At 45.1% G+C, this 17,270-nt stretch overlaps 1 protein-coding gene across 1 annotated transcript in view; it reads left to right on the top strand.

The window, feature by feature from the left end:
• Window positions 1-7,821: 7,821 nt before the first annotated feature.
• LOC125509757 (uncharacterized) overlaps window positions 7,822-17,270 on the top strand; it is a 31,436-nt gene continuing 21,987 nt past the window's right edge. The window contains exons 1-3 of the mRNA XM_087526450.1: window positions 7,822-9,150; window positions 9,239-9,343; window positions 10,829-10,972. The gene's annotated coding sequence lies outside the window, so the exon portion shown is untranslated. The remainder of the gene's footprint in view (window positions 9,151-9,238; window positions 9,344-10,828; window positions 10,973-17,270) is intronic.

The following is a 17,270-nucleotide window of genomic DNA, read 5'->3' as shown; positions in this document are numbered from 1 at the left end:
GTGATAGAAGGTGTACCCAACATTTTCTTTTGGGTATCCTATGAAGACGCACTTCTCCGATTTGGGTTAGAGCTTATCAGGTTGAAACTTTTTCACATAAGCATTGCAACCTCAAACTTTAAGACACGACAGCTTAGGTTTCTTGCCAAACCATAGTTCATACGGTGTCGTCTCAACGGATTTAGATGGTGCCCTATTTAACGTGAATGCAGCTGTCTCTAATGCATAACCCCAAAACGATAGTGGTAGATCGGTAAGAGACATCATAGATCGCACCATATCTAATAAAGTATGGTTATGAGGTTCGGACACACCATTATGCTGTGGTGTTTCAGGTGGCGTGAGTAGTGAAACTATTTCACATTATTTTTAACTGAAGGCCAAACTCGTAACTCAAATATTTTACTTCTGCGATCATATCGTAGAAACTTTCATTTTTGTTACGATGATTCTCCACTTCACTCTGAAATTCTTTGAACTTTTCAAATGTTTCAGACTTGTGTTTCATCAAGTAGATATACTCATATCTGCTCAAATCATCTGTGAAGATCAGAAAATAATGATACCTGCCACGAGCCTCAATATTCATCGGACCACATACATCAGTATGTATGATTTCCAACAAATCTGTTGCTCGCTTCATTGTTCTGGAGAACGGAGTCTTAGTTATCTTGCCCATGAGGCATGGTTCGCAAGCATCAAGTGATTCATAATCAAGTGATTCCAAAAGCCCATCAGCATGGATTTTCTTCATGCGCTTTACACCAATATGACCTAAACGGCAGTGCCACAAATAAATTGCACCATCATTATTAACTTTGCATCTTTTGGTTTCAATATTATGAATATGTGTATCACTACGATCGAGATCCAACGAACCATTTTCATTGGGTGTGTAACCATATAAGGTTTTATTCATGTAAACAAAACAACAATTTATTCTCTTACTTAAATGAATAACCGTATTGCAATAAACATGATCGAATCATATTCATGCCCAACGCAAACACCAAATAACACTTATTTAGGTTCAACACTAATCCCAAAAGTATAGGGAGTGTGCGATGATGATCATATCAATTTTGGAACCACTTCCAACACACATCGTCACTTCACCCTTAACTAGTCTATGTTCATTCTACAACTCCCGTTTCGAGTTACTACTCTTCGCAACTGAACCAGTATCAAATACCGAGGGGTTGCTACGAACACTAGTAAAATACACATCAATAATCTGTATATCAAATATACCTTTGTTCACTTTGCCATCCTACTTATCCGCCAAATACTTGGGGCAGTTCCGCTTCCAGTGACCAGTCCCTTTGCAGTAGAAGCACTTAGTCTCAGGCTTAGGACCAGACTTGGGCTTCTTCACTTGAGTAGCAACTTGCTTGCCGTTCTTCTTGAAGTTCCCCTTCTTCCCTTTGCCCTTTTCTTGAAACTAGTGGTCTTGTCTACCATCAACACTTGATATTTTTCTTGATTTCTACCTTCGTCGATTTCAGCATTACGAAGAGCTTGGGAATCGTTTCCGTTATCCCTTGCATATCATAGTTCATCACGAAGTTCTACTAACTTGGTGATGGTGACTAGAGAATTCTGTCAATCACTATTTTATCTGGAAGATTAACTCCCACTTGATTCAAGCGATTGTAGTACCCAGACAATCTGAGCACATGCTCACTGCTTGAGCTATTCTCCTCCATCTTTTAGCTATAGAACTTGTTGGAGACTTCATATCTCTCAACTTGGGTATTTGCTTGAAATATTGACTTCAACTCCTGGAACATCTCATATGGTCCATGACGTTCAAAACATCTTTGAAGTCCCGATTCTAAGCCGTTTAAGCAAGGTGCACTAAACTATCAAGTAGTCATCATATTGAGCTAGCCAAATGTTCATAACATCTGCATCTGCTCCTGCAATAGGTCTGTCACCTAGCGATGCATCAAAGACATAATTCTTCTGTGCAGCAATGAGGATAAACCTCAGATCACGGATCCAATCCGTATCATTGCTACTAACATCTTTCAACTTAGTTTTCTCTAGGAACATATCAAAAATAAAACAAGGGAGCTAAATGCGAGCTATTGATCTACAACATAGATATGCTAATACTACCAGGACTAAGTTCATGATAAATTAAAGTTCAATTAATCATATTACTTAAGAACTCACACTTAGATAGACATCCCTCTAATCCTCTAAGTGATCACGTGATCCAAATCAACTAAACCATGTCCGATCATCACGTGAGATGGAGTAGTTTTAATGGTGAACATCACTATGTTGATCATATCTACTATATGATTCACGCTCGACCTTTTGGTCTCCGTGTTCCGAGGCCATATCTGTTATATGCTAGGCTCGTCAAGTTTAACCTGAGTATTCCGCGTGTGCAACTGTTTTGTACCCGTTGTATTTGAACGTAGAGCCTATCACACCTGATCATCACGTGGTGTCTCAGCACGAAGAACTTCGCAATGGTGCATACTCAGGGAGAACACTTATACTTTGATCATTTAGTGAGGGATCATCTTATAATGCTACCGTCAATCAAAGCAAGATAAGATGCATAAAAGATAAACATCACATGCAATCAATATAAGTGATATGATATGGCCATCATCATCTTGTGCTTGTGATCTCCATCTTCGAAGCACCGTCATGATCACCATCGTCACCGGCGCAACACCTTGATCACCATCGTAGCATCGTTGTCGTTTCGCCAATCTTATGCTTCCACGACTATCGCTACCGCTTAGTGATAAAGTAAAGCATTACAGCGCAATTGCATTGCATACAATAAAGCGACAACCATATGGCTCCTGCCAGTTGCCGATAACTCGGTTACAAAACATGATCATCTCATACAATAAAATATAGCATCATGCCTTGACCATATCACATCACAACATGCCTTGCAAAAACAAGTTAGACGTCCTCTACTTTGTTGTTGCAAGTTTTACGTGGCTGCTACGGGCTTAGCAAGAACTGTTCTTACCTACACATCAAAACCACAACGATAGTTTGTCAAGTTGGTGTTGTTTTAACCTTCGCAAGGACCGGGCGTAGCCACACTCGGTTCAACTAAAGTTGGAGAAACTGACACCCGCCAGCCACCTGTGTGCAAAGCACGTCGGTAGAACCAGTCTCGCGTAAGCGTACGCGTAATGTCGGTCCGAGCCGCTTCATCCAACAATACCGCCGAACCAAAGTATGACATGCTGCTAAGCAGTATGACTTATATCGCCCACAATTCACTTGTGTTCTACTCGTGCATATAACATCAACGCATAAAACTTGGCTCTGATGCCACTGTTGGGGAACATAGTAATTTCAAGAAATTTCCTACGCACACGCAAGATCATGGTGATGCATAGCAACAAGAGGGGAGAGTGTTGTCTACGTACCCTCGTAGACCGGAAGCGGAAGCGTTAGCACAACGCGGTTGATGTAGTCGTACGTCCTCACGGCCCGACCGATCAAGCACCGAAACTATGGCACCTCCGAGTTCTAGCACACGTTTAGCTCGATGACGATCCCCGAACTCCGATCCAGCAAAGTGTCGGGGAAGAGTTCCGACAGCATGACGGCGTGGTGACGATCTTGATGTTCTACCGTCGCAGGGCTTCGCCTAAGCACCGCTACAATATTATCAAGGATTATGGTGGAGGGGGGCACCGCACACGGCTAAGAGAATGATCACGAAGATCAACTTGTGTGTCTAGAGGTGCCCCCTGCCCCTGTATATAAAGGAGCAAGGGGGAGAGGCCGGCCGGCCCTTGGGGCGCGCCAAGGAGGGGGGAGTCCTCCTCCTAGTAGGAGTAGGACTCCCCTTTCCTAGTCCAACTAGGAAGAGAGAAGGGGGAAGGAAAGAGAGGGGGAGAGGGAGAGGGAAAGAGGGGCCGCGCCCCCCTCCCCTAGTCCAATTCAGACTCCCCATGGGAGGGGGCGCGCCACCTCCTGGGCTGCTGCCCTCTCTCTCCCCTCAGGCCCACTAAGGCCCAATACTTCCCCGGGGGGTTCCGGTAACCCTTCCGGCACTCCGGTTTTCTCCGAAATCACCCGAAACACTTCCGGTGTCCGAATATAGCCGTCCAATATATCGATCTTTATGTCTTGACCATTTCGAGACTTCTCGTCATTTCCGTGATCATATCCGGGACTCCAAACAACCTTCGGTACATCAAAATATATAAACTCATAATGAAACTGTCATCGTAACGTTAAGCGTGCGGACCCTACGGGTTCGAGAACAATGTAGACATGACCGAGACACGTCTCCGGTCAATAACCAATAGCGAAACCTGGATGCTCATATTGGCTCCTACATATTCTACGAAGATCTTTTATCGGTCAGACCGCATAACAACATACGTTGTTCCCTTTGTCATCGGTATGTTACTTGCCCGAGATTCGATCGTCGGTATCTCAATACCTAGTTCAATCTCGTTGCCGGCAAGTTTCTTTACTCGTTCCATAATACATCATCCTGCAACTAACTCATTAGTTGCAATGCTTGCAAGGCTTAAGTGATGTGTATTACCGAGAGGGCCCAGAGATACCTCTCCGACAATCGGAGTGACAAATCATAATCTCGAAATACGCCAACCCAACAAGTACCTTCGGAGACACCTGTAGAGCACTTTTATAATCACCCAGTTACGTTGTGACGTTTGGTGGCACACAAAGTGTTCCTCCGATAAACGGGAGTTGCATAATCTCATAGTCATAGGAACATGTATAAGTCATGAAGAAAGCAATAGCAACAAACTAAACAATCAAGTGCTATGCTAACGGAATGGGTCAAGTCAATCACATCATTCTCCTAATGATGTGATCCCGTTAATCAAATGATAACTCATGTCTATGGTTTGGAAACATAACCATCTTTGATCAACGAGCTAGTCAAGTAGAGGCATACTAGTGACACTTTGTTTGTCTATGTATTCACACATGTATTATGTTTCCGGTTAATACAATTCTAGCATGAATAATAAACATTTATCATGATATAAGGAAATAAATAATAACTTTATTATTGCCTCTAGGGCATATTTCCTTCAGAAAATTAGGGAAGAAAGAGTTTTGCAATATGGGTCTTGTTGCAAGAAATTAGAGAGAGCGAAGTTTTTGCAACAAGCGTCTTGTTACAGAAAATTATATAGGTGGAGATTTTGCAACAAGTGTCTTGTTGCAGAAATACGAGGTTCATCGAATCGGATGGCTCACGAGACAGTGGATTTTGCGCCGAAGGATTAGTTCCCCTGCGGACAGGGGAATCTGTTTCCGAAACTGAGGTGTTGTTGCAGGACGTAAGGAGGTGGTCACGCGAGCGCGGTGGTTAGATCCGATGGCTATCAGGGCGCTGATCCAACGAAGCTCCCTTTTTTAATTCATTAACATTTTCCAAATCATGAACTTTTTTGTAATTAAGAACTTTTTTAAATACCAATCTTTTTCAAGTTTGAGATTCATGAACAGTTGTCAAAGTAAGAAAAAAAATAAAAACTAAAGACATAAAAAAAGAAAGAAGAAAACAAGAAAACAGGGGCACCAGACGCCCGCACATGGGAGAGCTCATGAATCATTTTTTTTTTCAAATTTGAGATTCATGAACAGTTGACATGTTGGTCTTGGATCTTGAATCACTAAGTATCAATGGAGTGTTGTTGATTTTAGTGGGAGTATTATTCATATTAAAATGTTTAATTTGAATTACTCTTGATGAATACATGTCTTAATGTTTTGCATATTTGTGTTGTAGATCAATGGCATCACCTGCTCAACCCAGTTTTAGGAAAAAAAAATCATCGATTTTGAAGATGTTTGAGGATTTGAAAAAGTTCATATATTTTTTAAAAAGTCCTTGAATTTGAAAAGAATGCATTTATGAAAAAATACAGAAAAGGAAAAAAAAGGGATAAGAAAAACCGAATAAAACTGCTCGAAAACTGACCAGCGAACCGGGAAAACCCGATTTGGGAAGCTTCCCAAAACCAGGGCTTCGACAAACATGAAGAAAGGAAAAAAGGGAAAAAAAGGTTTGTACAAGGGGAAAACTGCCTACTTGTTACTGCGGTTTCCTCACAATGAAGAGGCCGTGAGTTCGAACCTTTTCGCCACACTTCTTTTTTGTTTAAACATAAGAAAAAAAATGTAAAATGAGCAGGCACATAGCTGAGCAGGGGTGTGCGCCTGTTTGCAGAATGAACAACAACCCATGCTTAGAGATTGTTTGGAAGCGTTAGCAGCTGATATATATATATATAAAATTAGCTTTTAGCGGACTTTTGGCAAAACCCATGTTACAATCTTTTTTATCAATCACGGATGTATGGAAAATTGCGGTTGGGTTAGGAAAGTAATAAGTTGGCGTTGTATAATTTTTTGTTGGATAGGGTTTAGCCTATCGTACATCAAGCATGACCTTTTGATGCTTTCCTCATTATGCGTTTGCACAAAAACGTCTCGGAGTTGTTTTTCTAACAACTCAATTTTTGGGTATTATGAAAACCAAGTTTTTCTTATCCAAAAATTATTTAGAAAATACCTTCAACCGGCGATCGTGTGGGTGCGTCCGTCGGCTCCGTATCCGTTAGATCGTCTGCTAATCAGACGGACAAGAGCAACCCCTCACCCACCTCCCTGTACACAACTGAGCAATTATTTCCAAAAAAAGAAAATGTACAACTACGTGCCTTTTTTTTTGCAGCAGCGGTGACTCATCTGACCGGGGGACAATGGAGGCGAGGAATTTCGTCGGGTCCGACGAGGATGGCGCGCAGGTGGGTGGCGGGGACATCCGAGAGCCGTGAGGAGCGACGACTTGTGCGGCTAGGAGGGTGACGACATTGAGGATTCCAGCCGGATCCGACGAGGACGACCCACAGAAAGGAGGTGGGGGCTCGTCTCGGCGAGGTCCGATGGGGTTGATGGCGAGCGTCACAATAGGTACTTGCGACGACAACGGCTCACGATGCTCCTGCGGCGCATGGTGTTCTTCAGTGAAGCATGTTTTCTGAACAAAGGTCTTGTTACAATAGTCAGTGATGTTTGTGAAACAATGTTGTTGTTTCAAAGAGGAACCATACAGAGAGATGCTTTTGACAACGTCATCGATGTTTCTGAAACAAAACTCTTTGTTGCAATAGTCACGATTATTTCTGAAACAAAACTCTTGTTGCAAAGAGGGATAGTATGGCGAGCAACTTAGATGGGACAGCTCGCGAGGCGGCCAACAACTGGTTCTCTAAAAACTAGTTTTTTTAGCACCTCTAAAAACTGGGACCGCCTATAAGGTGCGTATATAAGATTTGCGTTTTTATTTTAGCCAGGCCAGTACAGCCTGGGCCGTAGCCCACGGCTACATTCGGCCTGTTAATGCCCAAAGGCCCGCTCGGAGCTGGGCGCCGGTCTCCGACGTTGGATCGAGCCGACGGCTCCTATCGACCAATACCAGCGCCGGGTCAAACCCTAAGCACGCCGGCCATGGCGGTGCGGCAGCCCCGTTCGTCGGAGCAGCGTGCCTGGCCTCAAGGCCGCGCGCTCCTCTGCCGAACGGTGCTAGCCGTGTTGAGCACATGGCGATATCGGAAGCCTGTTCGCGCCGGCGACGTGTGCGGCGCGGGGCCACACAACATTCGCGTCCGATAGGGCGGCGCCGCCAGCCATTTCTTCCCGCCGGCCATCAAGAGAGACGGCGGCGTCGTAGCGTCAGTAGGTAGGCCCCGAATCCCTTTCTCTTCATCTTAATTTCATCATTTTGGGCTTCAAACTTTGGGGGTTTGAATTTGCAAGTTGGGTTTGCCGTCCAGGGTTAGTGTTTCGGATTGGGGAAATATTTTTTGGATTTCCTTCAACATTCAATTCTAACTGAATAGATTAAATATCATAATTATCTTATCAGCACCGACCATTAGCAATTATAGCCTTAACCGAAACAATAAACGACTAAAACATGATCAATGGCTTTAATACTGTATGCCACATCTAGTGCTTAACCATGCAATTATCATAACTGAGGGTAAGGTGGAACTTAATCATGATCATCAACTGAAAGCCAGTAACGTCTGAATGCTTTGAAGCAGTGGGGGTAGTGATCTCGAGGCACCGGGTCAACGGCAATGTGGCTACCCTCGTTGTCAGGCCAGAAGTCACCTGGTGGACTTAGCCCTGCACTATATGTCACTGCTGCTGCCAATGTAGCTGCAACCAGCAAGAAACTATGGTTCCGCTCCAGTTCCTCCTCCTTGTCATGGAGAGGAGCATCTGGATCATCTCTTATGTTGTGCCTTCTGCTGAAAATTTGTGCTATATAGAATCCTCTCAGAACCTCTGGATATCCCTGAAAATTTCTCGAAGCCATCCAGGCGCTAGATGCTGGAAGAACACTACATTAAGTGTGACATATGTGAAGATGCCAACAAGTAATACCCAAATGTAAACGGATGTTCTGACCTCCCTGTATCTCCCAGCAGCATAGGCCCCCATAAGTCCCAGCAGGTCAAGCAACATCGCGAACTGCAGCGAATGGAGCCAAATTGCATTCCGGCACAGCTCCCTGACCAGAAACAGGATCAGAACAGTGAGTGATGTCATGAATGCCGTTGTGTTGCAGTAGAACACCTTGTACCGCTTGGTGTGGCTAAGAAACATGACAATGTCACTGGGAAGGTAGCTGGTTATCTGGCCAGAGCATTGATTACGGGTTGAGCTACTACTCAAGACAGCAACTAGTCGAGACTAGTGGCTAGACTAGTCTATGAGTCACACTCTGGGTGTCGACTAGAAATCTCGTGTAGACTAGTTCGCCGAATCGAGCAGTCGAAGGACCAGTCGTGCACCTTGAGTCGTTCGACTAAAAAAGAATTAGGGATTGGGAGGGGATAAGTGAGCCACCCGCCCAGCCCGCAGCCTATGGGAGGGAAAATTTCGTCTCCTAGGTTTCCAGCTCGCTCTGAGCTGCCTTGCCTGGGAGTCTGGTAAGAGGTGCCACCTGCACCCATTATCCCACCGGCGCTGCCACCCACCACCGCCTCTCCGCCACTGCGCTCTGGCCCTTTCCCTCCATTGCTCCTGCTCTCCCTGCATCTGCTGGCTACTGGATCCACTCATCCGCCAGGTTGCAGCAAGCAAGCAAGCATAGTAATTTCTCCCTTCTCCCCTTCCCTTCTTTGATTTGATTTCCCCCCTGCCCTCTTCCTTATTTCGTTTTGCTTGCCTCAATTTCAAGACCCTTAGGTCTGAACTGCAAAGTCTACGCCATTGGAGATATCTCCTTCAAGAAGCCAACTAGGAGCAAGGATCCAGCAAGGAAATATGCTTATTGGCCTGATCTGTAAGACAAATTGACCGCCAATAAGAGTCAAAAGGATATTAGAAAATAGCTTTGGATTTAGCCACTAAGAAATGATCGTGCTTTCATTGAAAAAATAAAACAAAGCAAAGAAACTAATAGTGTTTCCATTCGGTTATTTCTAGTCAATTCCCAACTTTGTGTAACTTTTTCTTTTGCAATCAAAGCTTTGTGTAACCGTTTCAATTAAAGTATCTCTTGCAGTAGACCAGTGTTTTATTTAGGACACTATAAAACCGAGCTCCTTGCCAGCCCTCTCACCGTCTCACGCATTGAGCAGTTTAGTCCGTTTGATTTCGCATTCTCACAATCCTTGGCCGTCCGATCACAATTCTATTCTCGCCTGGGCCATTTGTGCAATTTCGTGGGCTCATTGATCACAATTTCGAGGGCAGCTACTCTGGAGGAAAATTTGAAGTAAGCTGTTTGATCGGGCCTCTCTTCACCTCAGCCAGCCCGTTTCTGTGGCAGCCCATTTAGCGTGATGAAAATCTGTTCGGGCAGTGTACAGCCGACCGAGCAACTCAGCCCATCAGGTCCTCCTGCTCTGCTCGGGTGAGAAAAACATTCCCACCTTTACGAGTGAGCCGACTCATCTGATGTGCCTCATGGCATGGCAGAACTGCGGTACATGCTTATATATGCCGCTAATAATTCCTTGCCCAGCCATCCGATGGGAGCTGCGTGCAAAACTGGTGGATACGTAAGAAAAATCATTAGCCAAATATAACACTGCCCCGTCCGTTACTCTCGCGTGCCGTGTCGCTGGTTCGGATGTTTAACTGAAAATCCATACGTCTAAATGAAAAGGCACAAGTGTATACTGAACAAGCAAAACAAGGGAAGGTACTCTTAATTTTCTGATCAATGCGGCAGTAGCAGCCATGCGCTAGGAAGACCTACTTCTCAAAGACAAAAGGGACCAGTCTAGGAGTACATTGGCCCTGGTAATTGTCAGTGGTGCTTCGTAATGCATCTGCTCTTTTTTCAGACCAGTCTGGTTCATCTACCTGCAGATTAATGCATTTAGTAAAGGGACCAACAATGTATATTGACTCCTGAAAAATGGACATGTTTCTGATTAAAAGGATGAGCTGACACTCTTGCACATCTCTGACACTTGTTCAGGTGTAACTGAAAAGGAATAGCCAGTTACATACTGAACAAAGAAATTCAGACCATGCGTACATAATAATATCACCACTGCTCTAAATCCCAAAAGGCCCAAACACTGAAGCCACATGAAACGGGTGTATATTTCAGAGAACTATATGTAGGTACTGTGCGGACTTCACCACTGCATCTAAATCATGAGCACTTTATTTGACAACGATCAAAGCAAGTCTTGATCATCCTATGGTATGATCAGATCAGCTCTCAGAAAGAAATCATACTCTTATACAAGTGTGAGACAGACACAGATATACTACCATTGGATTAGCAGTGAGTGGAATATTTATTTTGCAGGACAAGCAAAGACGACAATCATGGACATCCCTGACAAAAGCTCTCTGGACATGGACAACACTACCAGTGTGTTCAGCAATCAAATCTTGATGGGAACGAGCATGGATCCAACTTGTGCGCTCTCCGGAGCAACAACTCCTCCAGGTAACAACATATATACTCCATTTCTATAGCTAGCTTCCGTATTAGTACTCCTCGTTTTGTATTCTGGTAGATGCATGCTCTATCACATGACATGAGAGAACAACACAGCATCTAATCCTACACTAATATAATTCCCTCAGTTTGCAGTGCACCGGTCATGAACGGTTTGAATTGATGTAACTCTAGCTTTCTTTTATTTTTGTGAGACACAAAGCTAGAGTGGCATAGCTAGCTATAAGTCACAGAGGGGCGTGTCTAGTTATTTTTGTGAGTGAGACACAAAGCTAGAGTGATTGAGACACAAAGCTAGAGTGAGACACAAAGCTAGAGTGATTGAGACACAAAGCTAGCGTGAGACACAAAGCTAGAGTGGCACATATGCTGTAGTACGTAGTAACACATATGCTAGCTAATTTTTTACACAGCTTTTTACCTCCCATCAATCGATCACTCTGATAAAGCTAGCTAGCTGCTTGTCATTGACAGCATCTTAACAGTGAAAATTTGGAGTTATTAGAATTAAACACGACATATGAGTCCGTGTTGGTTTCCATCAGCTAGTAGGATTGGAGGTCTTAGCCGTGTAGGTTAGATTACTACACCAGATCGTTGAGAAGCAATAAAGAAAGCCATGAGTGATATGCCCCTGTGGCTAACCAAAAAATCTTCCGATCAGTATTTTCTGTTTGCCATCGCCAAGTTTGCGAGTTCTCATCGAGACGTTCTATCGTGATCCAATTGATCCAAACGCTACAGAGGAAGCTTACCGAGGTCAGGTGCACGTACGCAAAGTGTGCTAGTGATACGACGTGTGCTACTGATAAAGAAATCAATTAAGCAGCTTGCTTGCTAGCTTCCAAGCCAGCTTTGCACGAACGTTTGTTTGCTCTGCGTGATTTGATCCAACGTTCTAAAGCAAACAGGAGTTGCAACCTTTTCTCTCCAAGCAAAGTGTGCTAGTGATACGACGTTGCAACCTTTTCTCTCCGAACAGGAGTTGCACGTACGCAAAGTGCGCTACTGAAACGACGTGTGCTATTGATAAAGAAATCAATTAAGCAGCTTGCTTGCTACTGTAGCTTCCAAGCCAGCATTGCACGAACGTGTGTTTGCTCTGCGTGATTTGATCTAAAGTTCTAAAGCAAACAGTAGTTGCAACCTTTTCTCTCTCCCCACTGTGTTGCATGCCAGATGGATTCCCACTAAAGAAAAGATGTGTAGATGGATAGATAGGCCGGCATTTGATTCTTGAGTTGCACGTTTTGTTCCCTATACCTTTTCCCTTGGCCTTTCCCGTGTTTCATACAGATTCTGTTGCATGCCAGATGGACTCCCACTAAAGAAAAGATGTGTAGATGGATAGATAGACCGACATTTGATTATTGAGTTGCACGCTTTGTTCCCTATACCTTTTCCGATGGCCTCTCTCGTGTTTCATACAGAATCTGTTGCATGTCAAATGGACTCTCACTAAAGAAAAGATGTGTAGATGGATAGATAGGCCGGCATTTGATTCTTGAGTTGCACGTTTTGTTCCCTATACCTTTTCCCTTGGCCTCTCACGTGTTTCATACAGAATCTGTTGCATGTCAGATGGACTCCCACTAAAAAAATATGTGTAGATAGATAGATAGACCGGCATTTGATTCTTGAGTTGCACGCTTTGGTCCCTATACCTTTTCCCCTTGCCTCTCCTGTGTTTCATACAGAATCTGTTGCATGCCAGATGGACTCCCACTAAACAAAAGATGTGTAGATGGATAGATAGGCCGACATTTGATTCTTGAGTTGCACGCTTTGTTCCCTATACCTTTTCCCCTGGCCTCTCCTGTGTGAATCTGTTGCATGCCAGATGGACTCCTACTAAAACAAAGACGTGTAGATGGATAGATAGGCTGGCATTTGATTCTTGAGTTGCACGCTTTGTTCCCTGTACCTTTTCCCTCGGCCTCTCCTGTGTTTTATACAGAATCTGTTGCATGCCAGATGGACTCTCACTAAAGAAAGGATGTGTAGATGGATAGATAGGCCGACATTTGCTTTGTTCCCTATACCTTTTCCCCTGGCCTCTCCCGTGTTTCATATGGAATTCATTGCATGCCAGATGGACTCTCTGATGCGGAGCATCCCAAGTCCTACCAAGTGCCAAGTAGACTCATGACATGAGCACGTGCAAGAGCTCTCGAATCAGAGGTGACATCACTCCTCTCGCAACTCCCTTTCGAATCATATGAGACATGGCTACTACCTCAAACGGAGACACTTTGCATACTTAGGTACCAAGGAGTTAGCCATGGAGAAGCTAAGGAGCAAGGAGGATCGGAAGAGGAGGACATACGCGAAGACGGAGAAGAGAAAGGGCAAGACAACAAAAGCCCGGATGATTCGGACCGCCATTCGGACGATCCGGCCGCAGCCCGGACGATCCGGACCACGGCCCGCACAATCCGGCTACAGCGTCCTCGACCACAGCAGGCCTCTCCGCGAAGCCGGATCATCCAGATGGAGTCTCGGATCATCCAGACCCAGCCGGACCTCCGGACCCCACTTCGGACATCCGGGCCGCCGCCTGCCTCCTCGCCATGTCTGGACCATCCAGACCATCTCCCGGATCATCCGGGTCCCTGAAGCCCAGATTGTCCGGCTCCCCTTCCGGATCATCCGGACCCCCGCCTGTGCGCGCGTGTTAGGCCGAGGCCCACGTACCCTTTCGTCCCCTTAGCCTATATATACGACTCCTCCACTTTTCTAGGTTAGCAATGTGATAGCTCATTTTAGAGATAGAGCTTTGCTCATCCACTTGATACTTTCTCCTTCGGAGACCGCAGGAGAAGATCCCCCAAGTGGATTCAAGATCCCTCATGGGAAGACCCCTCAAGACCTCCTCACGGAGAAGAACTACCGCCTCTTGTATCGTCCTTTGTTGCATTTGGATCCTGTATCACTCTTTATGTTCGTGGATCTAGCACATGTGTGATCGTTTCTCGTTGATTTGAGTGTTTCCTCCCTCATGTTTCACCTTGTGTTCTTGGTGTTCTTCGTAGGATCCCCTCCAAATCGTGAAAGACCGGCCATAGGGCTTCCACCCTACATCACTCCCACTAAAGAAAAGATGTGTAGATGGATAGCTAGGCCGGCATTTGATTCTTGAGTTGCACGCTTTGTTTGCTATACCTTTTCCCCTGGCCTCTCCCATGTTTCATACAGAATCTGTTGCATGCCAGATGGACTCTCACTAAACAAAAGATGTGTAGATGGATAAATAGGCCACCATTTGATTCTTGAGTTGCATGCTTTATTCCCTATACCTTTTCCCCTGGCCTCTGCCGTGTTTCATACAGAATCTGTTGCATGCCAGATGGACTCCCACTAAAGAAAAGATGTGTAGATGAATAGATAGGCCAACATTTGTTTCTTGAGTTGCATGCTTTGTTCCCTATACCTTTTCCCCTAGCCTTTCCCGTGTTTCATACTGAATCTGTTGCATGCCAGATGGATTCTCACTAAAAAAAAGATGTGTAGATGGATAGATAGGCCGACATTTGATTCTTGAGTTGCACGCTTTGTTCCTTATACCTTTTCCCTTGGCCTCTCTCGCGTTTCATACAGAATTTGTTGCATGCCAGATGGACTCCTAGTAAAGAAAAGATGTGTAGATGGATAGATAGGCCGGCAGTTGATTCTTGAGTTGCACGCTTTGTTCCGTATACCTTTCCTCGTAGCCTCCCCCGATAGAGAATCTGTTGCATGGCAGATGGACTCCCACTAAAGAAAACATGTGTAGATGGATAGATAGGACGGCATTTGATTCTTGAGTTGCACGCTTTGTTCCCTATACTTTTTCCCCTGGCTCTCCCGTGTTTTATAAAGAATCTGTTGCATGCCAGATGGACTCCTACTAAAGAAAAGATGTGTAGATGGATAGATAGGTCGACATTTGATTCTTGAGTTGCACGCTTTGTTCCCTGTACCTTTTCCCCTGGCCTTCTTCCGTGTTTCATACATAATCTGTTGCATGTCAGATGGACTCCCTCATGTGGAGCATTCTAAGGTCATCCCCATAGACCTATCATCATCTCACCAAGTGCCAAGTGGACCCATGACACGAGCACGTGCAAGAGCTCTCAAAACCGAGGTGACATCACTCCTCTTGCAACTCCCTTTCGAATCATATGAGACATGGCTACTACCTCAAACAAAGACATTTTGCATACTCAGGTACCAAGGAGTTAGCCATGGAGAAGCTAAGGAGCAAGGAGGATCGAAAGAGGAGGACATACGCAAAGACGGAGAAGAGAAAGGGCAAGACAGCAGAAGCCCGGATGATCCAGACCGTCGTCCGGACGATCCAACCCCAGCCTGGACGATCCGGACCATGGCGCGGACAATCCGACTACAACGCCCTCGACCACAGCAGGCCTCTTCGCGAAGTCGGATCATCCGGACCTAGTCGGATGTCTGGACCCCACTCCGGACATCCGGGCCGCTGCTTGCCTCCTCGGCACGTCCGGACCATCCAGACCATCTCCCGGATCATCCGGGTCCCTGAAGCCCGGATCGTCCGGCTCCCCTTCCGGATCATTCGGACCCCCGCCTGTGCGTGTGTGTTGGGCCGAGGCCAATGTACCCTTTTGTCCCCTTAGCCTATATATATGACTCCTCCACTTTTCTAGGGTTAGCAATGTGATAGCTCATTTTGGAGATAGAGCTTTGCTCATCCACTTGATACTTTCTCCTTCGGAGACCGCGACCTTTATGGAGAAGATCCCCCAAGTGGATTCAAGACCCCTCACGGGAAGACCCCTCAAGACCTCCTCATGGAGAAGAACTACCGCCTCTTGTATCGTCCTTTGTTGCATTTGGATATTTTATCATTCTTTATGTTCGTGGATCTAGCACATGTGTGATCGTTTCTCGTTGATTTGAGTATTTCCCACCTCGTGTTTCACCTCGTGTTATTGGTGTTCTTCATAGGATCCCCTCCAAATCGTGAAAGATCGGCCTTAGGGTTTCTTTGTTCGCTATACCTTTTCCCCTGGCCTCTCCTGTGTTTCATACAAAATCTATTGCATGCCAGATGGACTCCCACTAAAGAAGAGATGTGTAGATGGATAGATAGGCCGGCATTTGATTCTTGAGTTGCACGCTTTGTTCCCTATACCTTTTCCCCTGGCCTCTCTCGTGTTTCAGACCAAATTTGTTGCATGCCAGATGGACTCCCACTAAAGAATAGATGTGTAGATGGATAGATAGGCCGGCATTTGATTCTTGAGTTGCATGCTTTGTTCCCTATACATTTTCCCCTGGCCTCTCCCGTGTTTCATACAGAATCTGTTGCATGCCAGATGGACTTCCACTAAAGAAAAGATGTGTAGATGGATAGATAGGTCGGCATTTGATTCTTGAGTTGCACGTTTTGTTCCCTATATCTTTTCCCCTGGCCTCTCCCGTGTTTCATAGAGAATCTGTTGCATGGCAGATGGACTCCCACTAAAGAAAAGATGTATAGATGGATAGATAGGCCGGCATTTGATTCTTGAGTTGCACACTTTGTTCCCTATACCTTTTCCCCTGGCCTCTCATGTATTTCATACATAATCTGTTGCATGCCACATGGACCCCCACTAAAGAAAAGACGTGTAGATGGGTAGATAGGCCGGCATTTGATTCTTGAGTTGCACGGTTTGTTCCCTATACCTTTTCCCCTGGCCTCTCCTGTGTTTCATACAGAAACCGTTGCATGCCAGATGGACTCCCACTAAAGAAAAGATGTTTAGATGGATAGATAGGCCGGCATTTGATTCTTGAGTTGCACGCTTTGTTCCCTACACCTTTTCCCCTGGCCTCTCGTGTGTTTCATACAAAATCTGTTGCATGCCAGATGGACTCCCACTAAAGAGAAGATGTGTAGATGGATAGATAGGCCGACATTTGATTCTTGAGTTGCACGCTTTGTTCCCTACACCTTTTCCCATGGCCTCTCCCGTGTTTCATACAGAATCTGTTGCATGCCAGTTGGACTCCCACTAAAGAAAAGATGTGTAGATGGATAGATAGCCCGACATTTGATTCTTGAGTTGCACGCTTTGTTCCCTACACCTTTTCCCCTGGCCTCTCCTGTGTTTCATACAGAATCTGTTGCATGCCAGATAGACTCCCACTAAAGAAAAGATGTGTAGATGGATAGATAGGCCGGTATTTGATTCTTGAGTTGTACGCTTTGTTCCCTATACCTTTTCCCCTGGCCTCTCCCGTGTTTCATAGAGAATCTGTTGCATGGCAGATGGACTCCCACTAA

Source organism: Triticum urartu, chromosome 5A (genome assembly GCF_056163025.1).
Source record: "Triticum urartu cultivar PI428250 chromosome 5A, HENAU_Tu73, whole genome shotgun sequence".
Taxonomy (NCBI): Eukaryota; Viridiplantae; Streptophyta; class Magnoliopsida; order Poales; family Poaceae; genus Triticum; species Triticum urartu.
The sequence above is the reverse complement of the archived record's forward strand: the minus strand, read 5'-3'. Positions and strand labels throughout refer to the sequence as shown.